Source organism: Canis lupus, chromosome 26, assembly GCF_003254725.2.
Source record: "Canis lupus dingo isolate Sandy chromosome 26, ASM325472v2, whole genome shotgun sequence".
NCBI lineage: Eukaryota > Metazoa > Chordata > Mammalia > Carnivora > Canidae > Canis > Canis lupus.
In genome coordinates, this window is record NC_064268.1 from 8,815,375 (window position 1) to 8,827,748 (window position 12,374).

General features: G+C 41.1%; 1 long non-coding RNA gene across 1 annotated transcript in view; it reads left to right on the plus strand.

Annotated features, from left to right (window-relative positions):
* Positions 1-10,404: 10,404 nt before the first annotated feature.
* Positions 10,405-12,374, plus strand: part of LOC112676540 (uncharacterized) — a 52,758-nt gene continuing 50,788 nt past the window's right edge. Inside the window, exon 1 of the long non-coding RNA XR_003146580.3 lies at positions 10,405-12,290. This is a non-coding gene — a long non-coding RNA (uncharacterized LOC112676540). The remainder of the gene's footprint in view (positions 12,291-12,374) is intronic.

The following is a 12,374-nucleotide window of genomic DNA, read 5'->3' on the forward strand; positions in this document are numbered from 1 at the left end:
AAATCTTAAAAAAAAAAACTTGATGTCTGACACATCTAGCCATGTACACATTCACAAATACAGACATGAGCTCATAAATTCAAAGAAATGACCTAGAAGAATCAGAAGAAACAAAAGACCAAGGGAGACTTGGCATCAAAATAATCATGGTTCCTGGTTCTGTCAGCATAGTCCCATCCCCTCTTCCTTGTCTAAGCCTGGTCAACAGGGCCTGGCTCTTGTGACCAGCTACTAACTGGAGGCTCAAGGGGCTCAAGGGTTAAGCAAGGACATCTGTAAATACACAAGGTGCCATAGTCTTACAAATGTGCATTTCGAATGAACCAGTCTACTCTCAAACACTGTTGCTAGAAAGTAGGTTGGCAATTAACATATCAAACTTAACAAAAAAGCATATAGATTTATCCTTTGAGGCAGCAATACCTCTTCTACAGACCTATCTCAAAGACACTGGGCCAGTCATATGGCAAGATGTATGTGCCAGTTGGTTACCACAGCACGACTGTGAGAGCACGGGCTGGGAACTGCCCCAGTGTCCACTGGCAGAGAACTGGTCGGATAGAATATGGTACCTTCCACTCTGCAGGATCACAAGGCTGGAGAACGGCAAGAGGAACTCAAAGACTGCCATGGAACGGTCTCCAAGAGAAACTGTTAAGGAAAAATGCCAGGTGAAATCAAGTGTGTAAGATCCTGCCATTCTCCAAGAAACAGAGGGCTTAGGAATATAATGTACTGACTTATATTAAACATGCATATACGTGCACACACACATGCATGCACATTTAGGAAGATAAACAGGGTGAGGTAAGGACAGGGTAGAGAGGGCAGGGGGAGAAGCTAGACTTCTTTGAACATACCTTGCTTTGTGTACTTGACTTTGGGACCCTGCAATTATTTTATCCTTAGGTACAAAAGCAAAATTAAATAAACATAACTTAAAAATAATATTGGGTGACTTTATTTTATTTTATTTTTTTAAAGATTTATTTATTTATGATAGACATAGAGAGAGAGAGGCAGAGGGAGGGAGAAGCAGGCTCCATGCTGGAGCCTGACGTGGGACTCGATCCCGGGGCTCGATCCCGGGGCTCCAGGATCGCGCCCTGGGCCAAAGGCAGGAGCCAAACTGCTGAGCCACCCAGGGATCCCCAATATTGGGTGACTTTAAAACAGTAATTGGTGCATCCCAGAAGGGTGAGAAATGAATCTAAGGACAAAAAGAACTGTAAAAAAAAATTAGTAGTCATGTTGCTAATAATTATTCATATTATTGGGGCACCTGGGTAGCATCGTTGAGTGTCCAACACTTGATTTCAGCTCAGGTCATGATCTCAGGGTCCTGGGATCAAGCTCTGTGTGCTGGTGCATCTGGCTTCCTGCTCGGCAGGGAGCCTGCTTCTCCCTCTCCCTCTGCTGTTTGTTCATCCTGTTTGTACTCTCTCTGGCAAATAAATTCTTTAAAAAACACAAAACCCCCACAAAATAATACTCATATTATTATTGTGAAATCATTATATATACTATAGGATGAAGCAAATAATTAGGTTACTGTGGCCAGGAACTAAGATTTTCACTATTTAAGAGGAGAGATACAACAATGTAAAATCAAAGAAGCAAAAATTGTATAATCCTAAATCTGGACTGAAAATATCAGCATAACCTAATGATTTATTTTTTCTTAAAAATATGTGTTTCCTGGGGCACCTGGGTGGTCAGTTGGTTAAGCATCTGACTCTTGGTCTCAGCTCAGGTTTTGAGTTCAAGCCCTATGTTGAATGACAACACATTGAAACATTTCAAATATTCCTCATGATATCCAAACAGTGCAAAACCAAACCAAGTCCTAACTCACCAGTCACCTGTGAGAGGATGCTAGGGGACACATTTACTTTGAAAGTTGGTAAAAGGAAAGAGCCAAGCATTCATCCTGACTTTCCTATATATATTATATAATTCAGAGTAATCAAGTGGCAGGTGAAGGGGAGTTTCTTTGCAGAGACATATTCTAGGTAACAAACGAAGAAGGCAAGACAGAATCAGAGTGTGGACGTTGTGCAATCCCTAATATTTTCATTAGGAACCCATGGATTTCAGTATTTGAATGCTGACTGGTATTATGTATTATAATGGTATTATAGTTATGGTTTTAAAAAAATCATCTTTTAGAGGTACAAACTGAAATATCTAGAGTACAGTGATAGCTAGCTAGGGCATCTTCCACAGTGATCATATTGGGGAGGGAAGGAGATGACACAAGCTTGGCTGAGTTGGCAGCTGCAGAGGGCTTCATACTCTTCTATTTGGGTATATATTTGACATTTTTCCAGAGTGAAGAGTTAGAAAAAAAAAAATCGACCTCACCCTTTTTTTTTTTTTTTAATTTTTATTTATTTATGATAGTCACAGAGAGAGAGAGAGAGAGAGGCAGAGACATAGGCAGAGGGAGAAACAGGCTCCATGCACCAGGAGCCCGATGTGGGATTCGATCCCGGGTCTCCAGGATCGCGCCCTGGGCCAAAGGCAGGCGCCAAACCGCTGCGCCACCCAGGGATCCCCGTTTTTTTTTTTTTTTAAGATTTTATTTTTATTTATTCATGAGAAACACAGAGACAGAGCAAGGCAGAGACACACAGGCAGAGGGAGAAGCAGGCTCCATGCCAGGAGCCCCATGTGGGACTTGACCCCAGGTCTCCAGGATCACACCCCGGGCCCGAAGGCGGCGCCAAACCGCTGAGCCACTAGGGCTGCCCTTGACCTCCCTTTTGATTTGCAATTTGACATCACAGAATTTATTCAACACACAGCACCTGAATTGAACATGTAGGGCAGCCTGAGTGGCTCAGCAGTTTAGCGCCGCCTTCAGCCCAGGGCCTGATCCTGGAGACCTGGGATCGAGTCCCACAGTCCCACGTCAGGCTTCCTGCATGGAGCCTGCTTCTCCCTCTGCCTGTGTCTCTGCCTCTTTCTCTCTCTGTATCTCTCATGAATAGATAAATAAAATCTTAAAAAAAAAAAAAAGAATTGAGCATGTATACACCTCAGTATGAGCAACAATCTTTATTCCAGTATTATTTATAGCAGCAAATAACCTAAAAATCCATCCATAGGCAGCTAATAACAGTACGTAAGTGTCAAGGAATACTAGGCAGTTCCTAAAAAGAATAAGGCAGCAGTATGTACACATAATATAGGAGGAGCCCCAAGCTTTACTACTGAGTACGTTAGTAGACTTACATAAAATGAGATGTAGAAGTGTGCAAATTAGTGTGTAAGGAAAAAAGGACCCATTTATCCTTATAATGTACAGAATTAGGGATTCCTTGTCTCTGGGGAAGAAAACGGAGGCTCAGGAGACCTTCCACTGCCTATCCTTTCCTACCCTTGAAAACAACTTTTTAACCACATGGATGATGACCAGCTACTACATAGAAATAGTGAAAAACGCCTGCCCTAGCTCTACACCCAAGTTCCACAAACACTGGAGTAACTAAAGAACCAGCACCAAGCTGCCCCAGGCAGGCCCACCAGGCCCCTGGAGGAGTATGTGGTCCCTGCCACTTCCTTCTGGCACAATCACAAAGCTGTAGGAGGGCTCATTAAGCTCACTTCCCTCTTTTGGCAACAATTCAGTAGGTACTCCTCAACTTGCACTTGAGGAGCCAGGACTGAGAATGTGGCTTGTTACAAGAACAAATGTTTCTAGGTAAATGCTGACAGTTCTGCTGGCATAAAATAGGTCCCCGTGTGGGGAAGCATGGATCATGATAAAGCTCTCTCCCCACCTTCCCTCCATTTTTCTGTTACATACCTGACTTCACAATTCTCTATTTTCAACAAGGAAGAATTTTTTAAAAAAGACTTTATTTATTTATTCATGAGAGACACACACACACAGAGAGAGAGAGAGAGGCAGAGAGAGAGGCAGAGACACAGGCAGAGGGAGAAGCAGGCTCCATGCAGGGAGCCCGATGCGGGACTCCATCCCAGGACCCCAGGATCATGCCCTGAGCCAAAGGCAGATGCTCAACCACTGAGTCACCCAGGTGCCCAAGAATGAGTTTTTTTAAATAAGCTTTTTGAAAAATTAGAATCAGGGGTGGAGATGAAAGAATGAGTTAGTTCTATAATATGCTAATATGAGTTTACGGTATATAGTTAAGTAATGAAAACAATATTTCAGTACCTTTTATGTTAAAAAAAAAGTGAAGTAGGATGTATACTCATACATGCTGGTGCATGTGTGCATATCTGTGGCATATTCCCGAAAGGTGCACAGAAAAAGCTTTATCTGTAGAGAGTCAACGTAGGGGGAACAGCTTCATCTGGGGGGTTGGGATGAAGGGAAGATCCACTTTAAATACTTATGGTGTCTGCAGTTTTAGAAAATTATTTACATATATTGTACCCCTCCAAATAAATTAGAAGATTGAAGATGCTAAAGATACTAACTTATAACTGATTTGTTGAGACTGTATACAGTGAGTTTTTAGTTTCCTAGTTAGCTTAGTGTTACTTGCAGAAAAGTCTGCAGCTCTTCAGAGTAGAATTTCCTAACAGTGCTTTTCACAGGTACTTTTACTTTTTGTTATCAAGTACATGATGGTGAGGGAAAGGAGTTGTTTGTTTTTCAGGATTAAAAAAAAACTTCAAATATGAGAGCAACTTAGATTCTTTAAAAAGAATCTGTCTCAAGCCCTTCTTAGAAAGATTTTGAGAGAAAGAGTGCATGCATGCCTGCCTGCGAGAGCGTGTGGGCATGAGCAGGTGGAGGAGCAGAGGGAGAGGGACAAACGACTCCCCACTGAGTGCAGAACCTGATGCAGGGCTCAATCCCACAACCCCGAGATCATGACCAGAGCTGAAATCATGAGTCGGATGCTTGACTAAACCACACATGTGCCTCTAGTTTTGCTTTTATTTAACTGTTTTACACCATTCATTTAATGCTACCTGGATTTGGTGGCAGGAGTCACAATAATAATAATAATGCCTCATGTTTATTGCACAGCTATAATGGGTCTTTCCATGTGTTAAAAAGCTTTTAACTTTGATCACATGGCATTCCCTGATGTAGATGTTATCATCCCCATTTTATCAAGGGAAGCACTGAGGGGTTAAAGGATTCACCCAAGGCCACACAATCAGAAGGGGCAGTGACAATCCCCACCCAGGCCTAAGGCTACAGAGCCTGTGCTCTAAACACTGCCCAGCATGGCCCTCAGGAGGAGGAACTGCTGTCCCTGTGGGCTTCTGCAGACTCAGGAGCTAGTGTAACCAGCCCCAGGCCACAAGTATTCACAAACTAATTACAAAAATGGGTACTTCTGTGTATAAAGGAACTAGCTTGAGCAGCATACTTCCCGGAAAACCTTATAATGCCAAGCTTGCGTTCCTACTTCTAACAAATGGTTTCTAAAGGAATAGAAAGCTTAAGCTGAATCTCACCCATCTATATTGTTCAGAAACTTAACAACTCAGAAAATTCTCTTATGGCTGGAAGATGTATGATTCTACTGTTTATTCATCAAAATGAACACAAATGTGCACAACGTAGTTATTACCAATGGGATCTGTTACTCTTGGCAAAGGAACCACGAATGAGATAATTACTAAGAAGAGTGCATGAATATCATTTCAAAACATGAGACCAAAGAGGGCGAGGGGAGAGAGAATTAAATTCTAGGCCTAAGAATTTATCTTTGTATTTTAGAAACTCCCTAGAATTACAGTAACTACGAGAAGATCCACTTTCAAGTCAAATGAAGTTTGAGGTAGGACCCAAGTCTATTCACTCATTTTAAACCACCACTTACACTCGCTAATTATGCAAACTTGATGAAACTATAAATCTTTTCCTTAGAAAGATTCGCATATGCACTCACAGGTAATGCACTGCATACAATTTCAGGGAGCTCACGATTCACTTCAGTAACCCAGGAGGTTGAAGTATGGAACTGTAGGGTGAGGGGCCTCTGCTGTCTGGCCTGCATCAGTCCTGATAATTAATCTCTCCATGACAGCAGCTTCGCTTCCTGGTATGGAAGCCAAGTGGTCTAATAAATTCTTACGGGAGGAAAACGCAAATCAACTGAGGAGCTTTAAAAATAACAGTAACAATACGCCTACCCAGTAGAATATTTTCTACATCACACTCTGACCTTAAAAGGACTTGCAGGTGGTAACTTCAAACAATTTAAATATAAAGGACAAAATAATTCCCACTTGAAGTGAGATCTAGGATCAAAGGATGAGACTATTAAAGAGAAATCTGACAAGCACCTGGATTCTAACATCTCTGTGTTTAGGTCGTGTGTTAGAATTCATAGAACAGCAGTAAAAACAATGCCAAGGATTCAACTTAATTAGATCAACTATTTTTTTTTAAAGATTTTTATTTGAGAGAGAATATGAGCAGAGGGAAGGGTAGAAGGAGAGGGAGAAGCAGGCTCCCCGCTTGAGACACAAAACACATGAAAAATACGTGAGCAGAGAGCGCATCTTGGGGTTCGATCCCAGATTCTTGGAATCATGATCTGAGCTGAAGGAAGATGCTTCACTGACTGAGCCACCCAGGCGCTCCCAGATCAACTATTAGAAATAGAAATGAGCTAAGAGACTTGGAGTGACCAAAGTATGAAGAAGGATCCTGAGAGAGAGAAGATCCTGAGATCCTCCTGATTAAAATAACTAAAATGTTAAATCAAATATAAAAAGTAGGTTTTTAAAAAATAAACTACAGGCCTGGCATAGGTTGCTCCCTAACAAAGTGGAAATAGAAAACTTGAGCTTGGCAGGCAGGGGAGCACCCAAATGGCTTCTATCTTCAAGGCTTCTACAAAACCCTGGAGACCCTCTGCTTCAGTTTTTACAACTCTCTAGGGCTCCTGGGGAAGGGGATAAAGCCTGGGACCTAGTCAAAGTCTATTAGAAAGTTGCCTTGAGGGGGAGAGGGGACAAGCTTTATGACACTGCTGATTTTTGTAGGCATCATATGGTTCAATCTACTTACAGTGGACCCTGAATCCAGCTAGGAATAATGGCATAAGGAAATAACCCTGCCAGACATAAGGAGACAGCAGAGACTTGCCTATCTTGACCCTGGCACTGGGTAGAGAGAAATAAAAAGCTCTCTCCTGAGAATTCACCACTAAAATGTTTAGGTCTGAGGCTTCATTTCATGATACCTGTACAATCTGAAAACTTTCAAGTGAGGAATTTATTAAGGTTTCTGTATTATCACTGTCACAGTCTATCTGCAGAGGCAAACTCCATCTTGGCTGACAAACTCAACTTCCATCCAGGCCACAGAGACTGCCCGTGGGCAAAGACGCAAGGAAAAGTGGGCAGCTCCCACTCAAAGGTCACAAAACACATGAAAACAACAATGAAAAACCAGTAGGAGTAACAAGCCATAGAAAAAGACCCCCTGAAACTTCAGATATTGGAATAATCAAATGGAATATAAAGTAACCATGGTGATTATACTTAGAGAAATAGAATATAAGACTTAAAAAAGATTACCAGGGGAGCACCTGGGCAGTTCAACTGGTTAAGTGTCTGCCTTTGGCCCAGGTCATGATCCCAGCGTGCCAGGATGGGGATTGAGCCCCAAATCAAGCCCCATATCAGGCTCCCTGCTCAGCAGGGAGTCTGCTTCTCCCTCTCCCTCTGCCCTTCCCCTCCTTCCACTCATGCTCTCTTTCTGTTGCTCTCTCAAATAAATAAATAAAATCTTTTTAAAAAAGAAGATTAGCAGGGAAGCAAATGACAACAAATGACCATGCAGATTTTTGAAAAAAAGAACAAACCAAGTGAGGAGAAAATGAGTAAACTAGAAGCTATAGCTGAAGATAACCATTCAGAATGCTTAGGGACAGGGATGGAAGAGAGAGAGAGGTTACAGGGAAATGGAAGAATGGGGCCTAACATGTGTTATTATCAATCCCAAAGGACAGAGAATGTGAAGCGCAAAGATAGTAACCTCTGAAGCTAAACAAATAGAAAAAAATAGAGGAAAAAAAGACAAGAGGAGAACCCCCCCCATCATACCCCCAAAAACCTAAAATGGGAATTGAGCATGTCAACATGGATAAACCTCTAAAAAAAAGTCAAGAAGCATTTGGCTGGCTCAGTTAGAAGAGCGTGAGACTTTTGATTTTGTGGTCATGAGTTCGAGCCCCACATTGGGTATAGAGATTACTTAAATAAAACTTTCTAAAAAATTGAAAGAAAATATTGCAAGAAGACATTCACAGAAGGATATACACAGCATATATAAAGTTCACAAACTGGCAAAACTTAATATATTGTTTAGGGACACAGACAATAAAAAGCAAGGAAATGATTAATTTCAGATTCAAGATAGTGGTTAACCCTGGAGGGAGTAGATGTAATTGGGTAGGTACACCCAGGCGGCTCCTAAGATATTGGTAGTATTCTATTTCTTAACCCAGGTGTGGGCACATTGGTATTTTACATACGTTTCTATTGTATTCAGATATTTCACCAAAAAAAAAAGACACTAAAAAATATACAGAATATGAAACATGTAACATAAAATGGTAATATACCTTGATATACATACAGTGAAATACATTTAATTAAATTGTACACACAATCAAGAAACAAGGAAAGCAGCCTGGGACCCCCTCAATGAAAAACCCTGGCCTTCTAAGATGTTGTATTCAGATCTACAGCATCTTTCCTGATCTGTCCCATGATGCAATGCTAAGAAGGGAAAGCCAGCTACATAATCCTAAAGTGATGACCTGTTTGACTATCAGGAGAGAGCTTAGATTAAAATCCTTAGCTAGTTAGATATTAAGACAAGGCATCACAAAGCTGAGAAAGCTCTAATGGTTAAGTTGTGGTGACTTCTTACCGATGCTGGTCTACAAACCCAGACCTGTAAGCAGTAGTTCTCAAAGTGTTGGCTTCAATCCTTGGGGACTGAAGCTGGTGGGGGACGAGCCCCCAGGCTCTGCTTTTACAGAGCCATTGTGACTTTATTCACTTTACGTATGTCTTTGATAGGATTTTGTTGGAAGAGTTCCACCTGTCAGTATGAACAGCATTGTCTTAGCGGAATCCTAGCTTTCTGGAGTTGGGAAAAGAATGCAAATCTCCTTTCTCAACTCTGTGTAAATGCAGAGGTGACCAAAATGTGCACCTAGTAAGCCATGTGCACTGCAGCAATCATAAGATAGCTGGCTTTCTTTCCTGTTTCGTCCTCATTCCATTGTCTTGGGAAATACCCAATGGCTCTAGAAGAGCAGTAAGAACAGGAGTCAAGCTGATGAGCAAAATCTAGCCAAACCCGATCCACGGATCCATGCATCTTATCATTTACGTTGCATGGTCTCCCAACTAAGAAACTATTTGAGTCAACTCCAACTATCCCTTAATCATTAGTTAGCACTAAACGTGAGAATATACTGGTGTCTGTAGGTGGGTCAATACTTGGAAAGATGTGATTTCATTTTGGTAAGTATCAGTTTATCAAATTTGTCTCCTCTGAAGGCTCCTGGAGTTGGCGAATGGAGCAAATCTCCAGCAGATAGCAAATGAACTTCTGCCAACCTCAGCAGAAACAGCTTTAACCCACCCGTTCTCCTGCCACACCTACCTAACTTGCCAGGGTTTTGCTGGAAAGGTCAAGCAGCCAGTCTGTCCCAGAACATAATGACTGGTTACTGTTCTCTTGTATACCAGCCCTGAACAACTGGTGTGTGGGCTGGTCTTCTCTGGGAGACATGGTATTTGATACTGTGCTAATTGGGTGGCTAGAAGAAAAAAGGAATGCGTTTTAAAGTGGCTCCTTAGAATTTTTTCTACAGCTGTGCCAAATATACATCTTGGCTGAATGATTATTAAAATTCTGTATTGGTCACGGCCAAACATCACTATAAGAGAACTAGTTGTTTGTGACACAGGAATGAGTGTGAAATCTAGCCAGAAAAAAAAAAAAAAAAAACTTTATCAAACTGTCTGAATTTTCCAAAGTTTGACATTAGGCAGGAATGGAACTTTCTTAGCACCATCAGTTGATTTACTGTTCCTATGGCATCTGCACGTTTGTAATACTAAGTAATGCTCATTTTTACCTGAGGTTGATGGAAGAGAATGTTGTCTTGTGGCTGCCCCTACCACTGAATATTATGTTCTAATAGTAAGATAGTGACTTAGGCCCATCTTCCTTAGTTCCTAGACTTTAAAAAATCTGGTTGATGATTCAGTTGTACACAATCCCTCTATCTCAAGCTTTGTGTACTGCAAGATGCGTTCTATTTTCAGAAGCACTTAAGATTTTTGCCATACTATTTCCAATCTTTTGCATGCCTATTTCAAAATTCCTAAAGACTTTTAAGCTTAAAGTTCTTTCAAAAAAAAAAAAAAGTTCTTTCAAACTTATCTAGATAACATTTTTCTACTTACTGCGTTCTTAAACTTTCTGATTACAGAAGTGTTCAAAACTAACTGAAGTGCTTTCATCCTGTAACATATATACTTCAAATAACTGACAAGTGACATAATCTGCACAACTAAAATGCTTACCTGTATTTGAAATTGATATATGCAAGAAATCCAAATGCCACGTTTGAACTACACAGCAGCCATCGTGATCAGCTAAACAGCAGTCATTTCTGTGACCACCCAATTGTTTATCATGCACTGATTCAGGAATGCCAGGAAGTTTCATTCCATTGGTCTTAGGATGTGGTTGAAAGCACTAATATCGTCTTCATTTTTATTCATCTGAAGCTGACATAGCAATCCACCAGGGGTGAATGAAAATCTATTTTTGCCTATGCTCAGACAAGTTTTCCCAAGTTCCTTTTTTGTGGCCATTGATGTAAATCTTAGAAATATCCTTCAATATCTTTCAGCTGCTTACTGAATGCTCATTATGTATAAGCCATGTATTAGGCACCTTATATGGGTTTTCAATCTTCACAATCCAGTCAGTATTCATAGTTCTCTATTTTGCAGGTGAGGAAAGCAAAGCCTGGGGTGTCCTATTCTTCTGGTCTAGGTTGATGCATACATCTGACGTACAGAACTGAAAAAAAGCAAATCATGAACCCTGCAGATTCCAGCTAGCTGGTTTGCAAGACTGAACGAACTTTGGGTCTGCCTTTTCCAGACGTGGGGAAATGGGCACATTGGGCTTCAAACCTTTTATTTTTTTAAGATTTATTCATGAGAGAGAGAGAGAGAGAGAGAGAGAGAGAGAGAGGGAAGCAGGCACAGACAGAGGGAGAAGCAGGCTCCATGCAGGGAGCCCAACATAGGACTTGATCCCGGGACCCCAGGATCACACCCCGGGCCGAAGGCGCTAAACCACTAAGCCACCCGGGCTGCCCGCATCAAACCTTTTAATCTACTTTTTGGAAGAACTCGTCTTGCCCACTCTGCCTCAGTTTGCCAGCTATTATCTTATCTTCACTTCCTAGCAGTTTCCTTTCAACCTTCCATCATAGTTCCACAGTAGAAAAACTCAGGTGATCTTTCCTTCCCTCAGTCTGAATTCTGTGCCTTCTTCATGACTCAACACTCAATCTTATTTGTTTCTAATTCCCATGTCCCATATTCCATTTATGTATCTGTAACTATGAAGTATGCCATGTCTGCATCTCTGTGGTTCATTGACAGGCGGGCCTAGTCAAGTAAGTACAAACCAGTGATTGCAAAAGATAGGTTTCAACTATATGATACAACTATTTAGCTACATAAGGATAGCTATCATCCTTCTAAAGGTGTTGTACTGGTGCAGTCATCTTGAGAGCAAGAATACTCAAAAAAAAAAAATCACACAGAAGAAAACTAGAATTTAAAATATTACATTCAACAACTGCATGTTTCCTGGTTGTTTCTTTTGTATCTGCTGAAAATATCTATCAGTGTTTTATGTGCAGTTAGTGCTCACAAGTACTTGGCTTGGCTGTCCATGGCTTAGTATCAGGTCATTACAGGCTATATATAATAGGTAGGTGCTACTTAGTACCTTAGAGAATTTAGATATTCAACCACATGAAACAACTGAGATTAATGATAAAGTGACAAACAGTGAATAATACTATTATGAGTCAAGCATTACTCTGAGCACACTACATCATTTCATTCAAGAGTCACAATGAGGCAGGTGCTTTCTAAGAGACACTGTGGCTCGGCATTTAAGTCACACTCAAATCGCACAGCCAGGAAAGGAGCCATGACCTGGACAGAATGTAGCCAATGGCAGATGTGACCAGATGCACATGAAGAGAAATTACAAGTGAGAATGTAAGGTTAGTGCAGAATAGGATTTATAAGGGAAGGCGCCAAGTTCTTTGGTCATATACTAGTTTCAAATAATTAGCGTCTAAGATCGC